Source organism: Rhincodon typus, chromosome 32, assembly GCF_021869965.1.
Source record: "Rhincodon typus isolate 14 chromosome 32, sRhiTyp1.1, whole genome shotgun sequence".
Classification (NCBI taxonomy): Eukaryota; Metazoa; Chordata; class Chondrichthyes; order Orectolobiformes; family Rhincodontidae; genus Rhincodon; species Rhincodon typus.
In genome coordinates, this window is record NC_063363.1 from 19,407,211 (window position 1) to 19,418,705 (window position 11,495).

Genomic DNA, 11,495 nt, shown 5'->3' on the forward strand with positions numbered 1-11,495 from the left:
ATGTGCCAGGATCTAATGACCAGGGAAATGTAATCAATGATAATTAAAAAATCAGTACAGTCTTTCCAATTATGGTTTGTTGCAGTTTTATATGCATTACAATGTAGCCAAGAGTGAAGAAGCACAGTAAAACAGCTCCCCTAGATACTTGCTATGGCTATGTATTGATTTCTAAATTGTTTAATACACTAATAATGACTTGCTTCATAAGTTATTTCAAACAGTGGCTTTGGTTTATCTTTATCCTGCTGGCGACATGACGATCTTCTGATTATGATAAATTTGGTGCCATATTATAAATTCTACTAAATTAATTCAAAAACAGTATTTAACACAAATCTAAATAATCATTTCGAATAATATGCAGTTTATTGTGCTGTGCTCAAGCTAAATATTATTTATTTGCTTTTGGAAAAGTTTGATGGTGAGGTGCTGAAAGTTAACATCTAATAACTATTATTGCAATTTAGATGTAATTTATTGGCTTCTGAAGTGCTCGTAATATCTGGACGAAATAGTTAGCACTGTATAAGTGCAAGAATGTCACTGCTGTTAAGTAATAAAAATGTCCATTCATATTGTTTTATATGACCATTGCATGTACTCAGAGTTTCTCCAAAATCTCAGAAAAGTTAGAGAAATGATAGGCCTATAATTTGTAGAATTGAGGTATTTCAAAAAATTCTCTATTATACTACTTCCTTCACCTATGAGTTTGAGAAAAAGATTGATTTGCAAACTGCTGTAATTTGAAACAGATAGTATGGCCTCCAGGACTTTGGTGAATATTGGGTCTAACTCTTTATTTCCTTAACAAATTAGATGCATGGATTAGGTTTAGAAGCAGAATAATGATGAAGAAAGAATTAGGGTGAATTAGGCCTGGTCTTATGCAATAACTTAAAGCCTCTGCCTAACCACATGGCCTTTTATAACCCCATGTTGACTTATAGCCAACTCATTCCAATCCATGACCCTACATGTCACTCTTAGCTGTTTGTGATAATGTTGTAGCTTTAAGAAGTCATTTTGTCTTGGTTTCTTTCAAAAGAGAGATTGAACGAGAGATGACCACTTAAGGAAACGGCTTGGGAAGCCTTGGAATTTCTGTTTACAGCCTGAATGGGTGTGACCACCTCTCACAAATCAAGTTTCTGGGTTGTGGTTTCACAGTAGCATCAGAAGCTGTTGGGTCTCAACAGAGTTGGAAGCTTCAGTAAATGTCTCCTGCCTGCTACTCTTTCTGAAGTTTCTCTTGATTTTTTATTCCTCCTGGATTGGAGAACTGCATGTGAGAATCTGTGTCTGAATTTTCCTTTTTGCCAAGGGGTGTGTTTTTGGGATGTCTTATATTGGAACAGTTAATTGGCAGTAGTTACTATATCTATTATTCTATTAAGTTTTCCAATAAAGTTATTCTAAATTCCTCTTTCTTTTGTTGTACTTTAACTATAGTGTTGAAAAATGTTGTGTTTTGCTTTACGTTGAGTAGTTTGACAATTCGCATTGTTTCTGGAACATTACATTTCACATTTGCTTTAAAATAAGAAAAAGTTAGCATCTAGGCCACCTTCTTAAAATATTTTGAGGGGGTTCTGGTCCAATCCATAACACATTACACCTCCATATCAACTGATCCATTCATACCATAGGTACCTTAGGACCCATACAGAGATGAAATAAATGTCTAAGATGAAATAAAGTTCTAAACGTCAATACAAATTTCACAATACTGAGAAAAAACTATCAAATAAATAAACATTTACTGCACTTAAATTATGTCAACTACATAATGCCTTATAACAGCAAGTATTTAAGTCAGGTTGTTGACTTGCTTGCCAAAGTTGCTTGTTCTCTTTCAGATGTTTCATCACCATGCTAAGTGACATCATCAGTGGAGCCTTCAATGAAGCGATGTTATTCTACTCCCACTTGGAATTTATACTGTTTGGTCTGTTACGGTGAGTACTGTCAATTCCGGTTTTGATCTATATAGATTTGCATTTGGGGTCCAATTCTATATGTTTGTTGATTGCATTATTGGAGGAGAACCATGCCTCTTGGAATTTCCGTGTGCATCTATGTTTGGCTTGGGCTACTATGGTTACCTTGTCCCAGTTAAACTGATGGCCTTCATTGTCTGAGCGTACCGATATTAAAGAGAGTTCGTCATGTCGTTTTGCTGCTAGCTGATGTTCATGTATTCTGAGGGCTAGTTTCCTTCCTATCTGTCCAATGTAATGTTTGTAGCAGTCGTTGCATAGAATTTTGTAAACTACATTGGTCTGCATGTCGTGGGTATGGGGTCTTTAATCCTTGTAAGTGTTTGTTGCAGAATGGCTGTGCGCTTGTGGGTCACCACGATTCCTAGTGGTCTTAGAAGTCTTGTTGTCAGCTTGGATATGTTCTTAATGTAGGACAGTGTGGCCAGCGTGTTAGGCGCACTGTGTCCTCCTCTTGTTGTCTGTTTAGTAGGTATCTGTGGATGAATTTGCGGGGATGTCCAATTAAAGCGAGGATTTTATTTAGGTGCTCTTCCTCTGTCCTGCATAGTTCCGGGGTGTTGCAGTGTGTCCTGGCCCAATTAAATAATGTGCTAATGCAGCTTTGTTTGTGGGCGTTGGGATTGTTGCTGTGGAAGTTAAGGATTTAATCAGTATGGGTTGCTTTTCTGTATACTGAGGTTTGGAACTCCCCGTTGGTCATACGCTCAACTTTAGCATCCAGAAACAGAAGTTGGTTGTTGTTTTTTTTCTTCCCTTGTGAATTTAATCCCTGCGAATATGCTGTTGATGTGGTGGTGGGTCTGTTCTAATTTGTTGTGTTTAATAATAACAAATATGGCTGCTACGTACCGGATCCACTACGTAGATCTGCAGAAATGACACCACTCTCCATAACAGACCGGACAGTATAAATTCCAAGCAGAGTAGAAAAATATCGCTTCATCGAAGGCTCCATTGATGATGTCACCTAGCATGGTGACAAAACGTCTGAATGAGAACAAGCCAGCTTGGCGAGCAAGCCAACAACCTCACCCACAACCTGAGCTACAGATCGTTGCCAAAACTTTGAAGTATTTAAGTCGTGTGTAATCTCTCATAACATACATTGGAATTCATAGTCCCAGTTCTGAAGTTTTGAGAGCTACATGAACATGCTCAAGAAGAAAAGTAGAAGTCAGGAAGATGAATGAGTTAAAAGAGAAAAATATGGCAAGAAGTTAAAACTTTTAATTTTGTTGTCTTCTTCCACAGATACTGTCAGATTTACTTATTATTTAAAGTATTTAATGCTTCTATTTCTCTTCAAAGAAGAGGAGTTAATTGTCTAGAGGTTAGCTCTTTCAGACAATTGAACATCAAAGTGTGAGAAGATGCAGCAACTTGATTGATCAATATTTGAAGGAATATGCTAAAATCAGCATGAAACTCCAGTGGGCAAAATACCCTTGACCTCTCAAACTGAATCATGACTAGAAGCATTAACCTCTTTGTGGCCCAGAAAGAATGAAAATTTCACACATCTATTCATTTAAAAATCCACTACATTTTGTTGGTTAACTTCATGCGTGAATATATGGTAGTGTGCATAACTAAACTATGATTTCATGAATTTTCAAGCCACTGATGTACGCTGATGTATTTACTTGTATAATAACGGAGAGGTAACTACATTTTATAATTGTAAATGTTGATACATCAGGAAGATCATTTCCACTCCAATAAAATTTCATCTCATTATTCACTGAATTGTTTTCTTATTAATCCCTACTACATAATTTTCTCATCAATCAGAAGGTCTTCAAAGATTTGAGAACAGAAGCATGACTCTCCAATCCACAATTGAGGGAGTGCTGCAGAGTCAAAGACACTGTCTTTTTACATGAGACATTAATCTGAGGTTCCATCTGCCCTGATACAGTGATGTAAATTATAGTATATCAGTATTTTAAGAAGAAACAAACTATCCACAGTGTCTTGGACAACATTGATCCCTCAAGCTACATCGCTGAAATTGATTATCTAGTCATTATCACATTGCTATTTAGAGGAGTCTGCTGAATACAAATAGTCAGCCATCCTTTTTCTTATTCACTCATGGGATGTGGGCATTGTTAACTGAGCCAACATTCGTTGCTCAGTTGTATTTCTAGTGGGAAGGTGGTGGTGAGCTGCCTTGTTGAACTTTCATGTATTTACACCCACAATACCATTAGACAGTGAGTTCTTATGTTACAACAGTAACAACACTTCAAAAATACTTTATTGTCTTTAAAACACTTTGAAATGCCCTGCAATAGTGAATGGCACCATATAATTGCACATTCCTTTTTATAGTGCTACAAACAAATGTTACCAAATGATGATGGACAGGAATCCTGATGCAGCTGTAATTATTGGGCATCACAAATTATTCTTTTTGCACTCCACCTGAAAATCTTGTGAACTCAATACCAAGGCTTCATTCCAATTTTCTGTATAAATTGAAAGTATTAAGAATGGTGCCTGTTCCATTTTCTTTGGTTCAGAGATAGTAGGAACTGCAGATGCTGGAGAATCTGAGATAACACGGTGTAGAACCGGATGAACACAACAGGCCAAGCAGCATCAGAGGAGCAAGAAAGCTAACGTTTCAGGCCTAGACCCTTCTTCAGAAATGACCCTAGAAGAAATGACCCTTCTGAAGAAGGGCCTAGGCCCGAAACGTCAGCTTTCCTGCTCCTCTGATGCTGCTTGGCCTGCTGTGTTCATCCAGCTCTACACCTTGTTATCCCATTTTCTTTGGTGTAGCTTTTTCTGTTTCTCACACCTCTCATTCCCAAACCCCTTTGAGTGTATTGATTGTTCTTCGTGGAACTGATTAACCTTAACAATAGCTCAGATTCAGGATCCAAATGACTGGATTATACTTGTAGCAAGTTCAATGTGGAACACGAGAGGGCACATTTTTGGGAGCAGAGTCACACTGAAGCAAATGAACACTCCTGAATATATCTAGGTCAAAGTTGGATAATTATCCTCATGATCTGCAGAATTAATTTCAAATGGGGCACTTATTTTTAACTTTCAATGGTGTTCGTGCAAGATTTTCAATACTTAACGCCAACAAGACTAAAAGTAGGCGAGTTGTGTCTGTATCTGTCCAGTTTTTGATTAATTATGTTTAAACACTGAATGACAATGGTATTGGGAAAATTCTCTGGGAGGCAAGTGTGACCCTGATGATGTGGGCTCCATATTAATCTCAGTCAATGCTATTACTATCTCGGGATATTTCAGCAATTATGTCCTCTCAATCATGAGTCAATTAAAATAAACTCCCTGACACTGCTGCTTGGAATTTCCTAAGAGTTATATTTTAAACTTGTGAGCACTTCAAATTGATACAAAATATTTAGAGAAATAAATTAGTAACAACAGGGAAAAGGGACAATAAACTGAGAGGTTGGTCCTGTTCTTATTGAATGGGTGTATAACTGATTAGAAATCTCACATTTGCTGGGACTTTATCAAGTTGTTTACTGTTTGAAGGAAAGAAAAACCATTAGTGAGATATGGTAGCAACTGGATTGCCCTGCCGAACCTGAAAGTTAATAGTTTCAAAGAAACAACAATGGACTTATGGAATTTGCTAAGTTTGAGGCTGTTCCATGTTGGAATAACACACACGGAGTTTTCATGAATTATAGAATCCCTACAGTGGAAGAAGGCCATTCAGCCACCAAGTCCACACCAACCCGCCAAACAACATCCCACACAGACCCACCTCCTATCCTATCCCTGCAATCTCCATGGCCAATCCACCTCACCTGTACATCTTTGGATTGTGGGAGGAAACTAGAGCAGCCAGAGGAAACCCACACAGACGCAGAGAGAAGGTGCAAACTCCACACAGACAGTCGCCTGAGAATGGAATCGAACCCAGCTCCCCGGTGCTGTGAGATAGCAGTGCTAACCAATGAGACATTGCACTACCCTAAAGGGCGGGAAGAGACTAAGCTAAACTGATGGAGCTGCACAAATTTTTTGATGGCAGTATTAATGATTGTGGTGTTGCATTGTTTTCATAGATCTTCTATGATCTGAATTAGTATGGTTTACCTGAAGTTGTGAAAGGAGGTGCTTCTAAAGGATCACATCCTCAACTTTCAGAGTGATTTTTTTTAACATTAGTGTGACTTATTTCAAGTGACAGCTTTTGTTTTTGTGATGTTGTCACTTTAGATTGCTGTAGTTATATTTAGTCAGGGGCCTTATCCATGAGGGAGACTTTGCTTCAACTGACTGTCATTTACAATCATCTCAGGCCTAGAAACATTTCGACAGACTGTCCAATATTTTACAAGGTCTAAAAGGCGCCATTTGCCTCATGAATGATATATTGATACATGGGAAAATGGTCAAGAAGCATGAAGTGAGGGCTCATGCAATTTTAAAATGCCTACAGGCTGAAAGGCTTTCCCTCAGTGACAAGGGTGGATTTTCCAAGGAATTTATATATTCCCATTGTCAACAAAAGATGGGATAATGTCAGACCCATAGGGGAAAATGGTTGTTGTGGAATTTCCATCTCTGAAATTGGTTCATGATCAGCAAAGACTTCTAGGCATGATAAGCTAGTTGGCAAGCTCTTTGCCTCATTTGTCAACCAGGACTGACCTTATGAGGATGCAATGATGATGCTGTCAGTCACATCAGGAGGATGCTTTCCAAAAGATCAAAGATATGCTGACACCCACAGGTGTCTAAGCCCACAACAATCTATCTTTTCCAATGATCATGGCTGTAGATGAGTCAACCAAAGGTACAGAAGCATTTGTCTGTCATGAGCTAACAGGTTGGTGTTGGAAATTATATCTTTGCTACATTATCAGACATGGAGACATGGCATACAGTTATAGAAAGGAAGGCCCTCTCAGTCATGGAGGTATGGAAGATGTTTTCAGACTTTACCATTAGACTGAAGTTTCTCATTGATCTTCCTATTAGAATGAGGAGTAGGTGAGGTTGGGTGGGTGAGGCAAAAAGACCGATTTTGAGCATTGACAACATTTCACACTTGTAAATGACTAGCTAGTGTTTTGTGAAAAGGTGGTCATTTCCAGATTCACTGTGGCAATATTCTAGATCAGGTACATCAAGAACACTTGACATTTGAAGGACTGAGCAAGGTTCGGTTATCTGTGTGGTGGCAAGGGATCTCAAAGATGTTCGAGGATCTCAAAGGAGGTTATGGATCTCATAGTTAATTGTTAAACCTGTTATTCACAGGCCTGAGGAGTGGCAGCAACTGATTACCACTACTTTCTCTCAAAGACCATGGAAATGAGTGGGAAACGACCTATTTATGTTTGAGCGTCAACTTTACCTGACTGTATTGATAATTTTTCTTGGTGGATTGAAACAAATGAGTTATATACAACCACCACAGATGCATCTGTCAGAATCTGGCATGGAATAGCCATTCACGTGGAAATCCTGATGTGGCTGTGTCAGCCCATGGACCAGATGTGTCTTTTAGTCAGTTTGCAAAAAGTTCTGGATTTGAAGTGGTAACAAGCTCACCAAGGCACACACAATAGAAGCGGAGTGTGTCGGCAGCAGGGGAAGGACAGACAGGTCCCATGCTGGATGACAACTTGAGCTTTGATGGGGGTTTGGGGGCATTGGTGTTGGATCTAGGGCACATAGGAATGATATCAGTTCCAGTGACTGGAGCAGACGTTGGGCCCAGGAAGAGTCGGGTCAGGTTCAAGGGGATGCTTGGAGTCTGCAGGAGTTGGTGGTGGATGTGGTAATTTATGCGGTTAGTTTAACAGCAACTCAGGAATTGCAGTAAATATTTAACAGTCTATCATTTTCTGAGTAACTGTTTACTTAACTGCAACGGAATACTTTGAATTCTCCAATTAAGTTAGATACATTGGGGTTCATGTGTAGGGGAATTATCCAACTGAATTTTTTTTGATGATGATCATCTTTAATTTGGAATGTCATTGTCAGCTATGGCTTAGCTGGTAACCTTCTCAATTCTGAGGTTGTGGGTTCACGCCCCAAACCAGGACTTGAGTACAAAAACTTAGGCTGACACTCTAGTGAGTAGTAAGGGACTATTGCAAGGCTAAAGATGCCATCTCTTGGATGAGTGTTAAACTGAGGTTCTGTCTGCTCTCTTTGTAGATAGAAGCATTATTTTGTAGGAGATCTGGAGCTTTCCCTAGTATCCTGGACAATACTTCTTCAATCAACACCTCTAAAATAGATTCTGTAGTCACTGTCATTTTACTATTTGTGATAATGTGGGACCTAAATTGGTTACTATCTTTTCGACATGACAATAGTGATTAAACTTCAAAAATACTTTGGTGCAAAGTACTTCAGAGTGACCTGAAGCCATGAAAGGTACAAGTTTTTTTTTTAATTAAAGGTTCCCTTTCTTCCTTTCAAATGACAAACTATAGTGTAGCTGCTTGATGACAACTTAATAAGATGTTGCTACCTGTTTTATATACTGGGAAAATTCCCGATAGTGTACAATTCCTGTGTTAATGAGCTCTGTGATCTCCTCTAATGAAGCAACCTTGCAGCAGCAAGACCTGTGCCCACACCCCTCACTATGCTGTAGTGAAAGCCCTTCTTTGTTCTGCTACACCTGGAGCTCTTTCTATATGAGTGAAGCAGACTTCATTCTACCTAATGAATTCAACTGTAAACTGCAGGCTATAAATGAACTGCTGTGCTATGGATATTCAACACTGATCTGCACTATACCTGATTTTCATAGCAATCTGTTTGAACAAGTTTCTTCAAATGGACTGAAAAATATAGCTTCATATTTCTTCTAAATATTCCTGTTTATTAAAAACAGCTCTGACTCACCAACTTGATGATGGTCGTTATCACCTTCAAGGACTGACAAGGAGAGAGTATTTGATGGAGTGGATTGCCCAATTGTTGGGTAACTCATCCGACTTACATCCGTTTGGGCCCGTTTATTCCATCAGGTGGTGACACCGAAAAGATACCTGCACCATCTCTTAGTCAAGCTTAAAATGTGTCTCAATGAATGAGTAGTTCTATGCAGTGAAAACACTGTTGTAACCTTATGATGTCCACTATATGAAACTTTGCTTTAGATCATTAATCAAGTGTAGTTAAATGAAGCTCTACTATCATCACAATGAGATTATACTTACATAGCCTTTTCAGTGTGGAAAACAGCCCAAGTCAGAGAGATGAAAATAAATACAGGTAAACGGAAGAAATGAGTAGCTGTCAAGATACAGTGCAACAGTTAGGAGAGGATATCTGAAAGTTTGATTGAAAAGATAGGTTTTTGCTGGGAAAAGAGTTTTTCGTCCTTCATTCATCAGGACAGTTCACAAGAAATACCAGAATAAAGCAAAAAAAAAACTGCTTAGTGCTGATTGGTTGGAAAGCGGTCGCTACAGGCATTGCCATGGAGAATGCTCCAGTTAATGATAACTACAATTAGCTGCTTAGCTTTCTTTACGTCTTAAATAATCCACATTGACTGTGATTATCTAAGGAATTACTCTGAGAAATGAACCAGAGAATGGCTATCATTTGTTTATGCTCCAAAAGCTGTTTATCTTTTCTCACATGCATTGAAAAATATTTGCGAAACAAATGTTCCCTTAGCCACCATACAGTCACTACAGAATAGAAGACCTAAGTTAATCAATTACATTGTTCCTTATAGTTGCAATCAAAGCACTGAAACACCCACACTCATACTGTTTGGAGAAATGTCCTATTTTATGATGTCACTCTTTGACACATGGCCTAAATTTGCTGGAAACCTGCCCCAATTTTACGTGTAGTCACTGACCTATTCTAAGCCACAACATTTATTATTAAACCATGAGATGAAATTTCAAGGTTGCTGGTGAGAGAACAAAAAGGATTTTGTTCTTTAATTTTAAAAATTCAAATAGCGTTTATATTCATAAGTTTAAGTAGTGAAGACAATTTTGTTGACTTTCCCACAGGACTATTCTCCTTGATGCATTACTTTTTAAAAATGACTTCACTTGAAAATCAAGATTTTTGTGAATTGTGTGATACAGTCTTTTCCCACATGGAGCGCAATTGAGAAAGAGCACTGTGCATGATGAGGGATGTCCTTCGTGCATGTCAGTATGTAGCCAGTTCTGACTATGTTGACCTGACTGTGTTCGTTGATCTTGCACACTTGCTCACTGCATCAGCAAAAAAACTCTATCCTGATCCCTTTGGAAAAATCACTTCCATCACATTTCCTGAAAGTTCAACTTCCACTTTTTCTATTTATTGGGAATCTCTCCCATGTTTTAACCAGGCCTTACAACCTGATGTCAAATGTTTGTGCTGTGATTGATTGTTGCTGCCTTCAAGTCCAGTAATTTAATTTCTGAGCAGACTGACATTTCCTAGGCTCACTAGATTGGAAAAGGAGCTCAGATAATAAGGAAAACCATCCTATTGCAGCATCGTGTGCCTATTTCATTCACAAGAATGCAGTTCCAGTAGGACAATCAATCCTCTAGCCAATGCCACATTCATTCTGTGTGGTGGTGCTCTGCAATAGCAACCTTACAATACTAACTCGCAGACATAGTGGCATGAACATTGAGCAGACAATAATATAATCCCTGATGGAGCATAGACAATCATGTGTCCTCCAGTGGCACTGGTTCAGTTCTATCAAGGCTGCTTTTCTCAGTCAGGTTAACCGTCTGCTCTTGGGAAAGGCCTTTTATCTGTTAGATCATGATTGATTTGTATCTCAAATCTATTTAGCTGTTTGTACCTCGGTGGTCAGTTGGTTGACTGGCTGGTTTGTGATGCAAAGTGACACAAACAGCATGAGTTCAGTTCCGACACTAGCTATGGGTGCCATGAAGGACTCTCCTTGTCAATCTTGCCCCTCAGCTGAGCAGTGGTGCCCTTCTGATTAAATCATCACAGTCATCTCTCTCTCTCTCTCCATCTCTCTAATGAAAGAGCAGCCCAATGTTCTGGTAAGACTATGGTGTCTTTATCTGACTTTGATCCTTACGCAAAATAAAAATCTGTTGATCACAGTCTGGAAAATATCAAACAACCAAGCATTCCTAACCTTTTCAAATAAAAAATTCCAAAGTCCCACATTATTTTGTGTGGAACAGATTCTTTCAAGTTTCAGTCTTAACTTATCTCTCATGAAGATTTTACTCTTGTTCTGTATTCTTTCACCTATCTGTATCTAAATTTTTATTTCTACTTTCATGTTAAGTAACTGCCATTAGATCATCCTTCAACTTTCTAAATTGAAAAAAATTAAACCAAGTTTGTGCAACCTGGCTTCATAAACTAAACCTCAAAGCCCTGATATGATTCTGGTTCATTACTGTTTCCACTCCAACTTATACCTGAGGAATGAAGCCTGAAACTATGTGCAGCACTCCAAGACTCGATACGATACTAAAGCATATCTTCCTCCCATTGGAT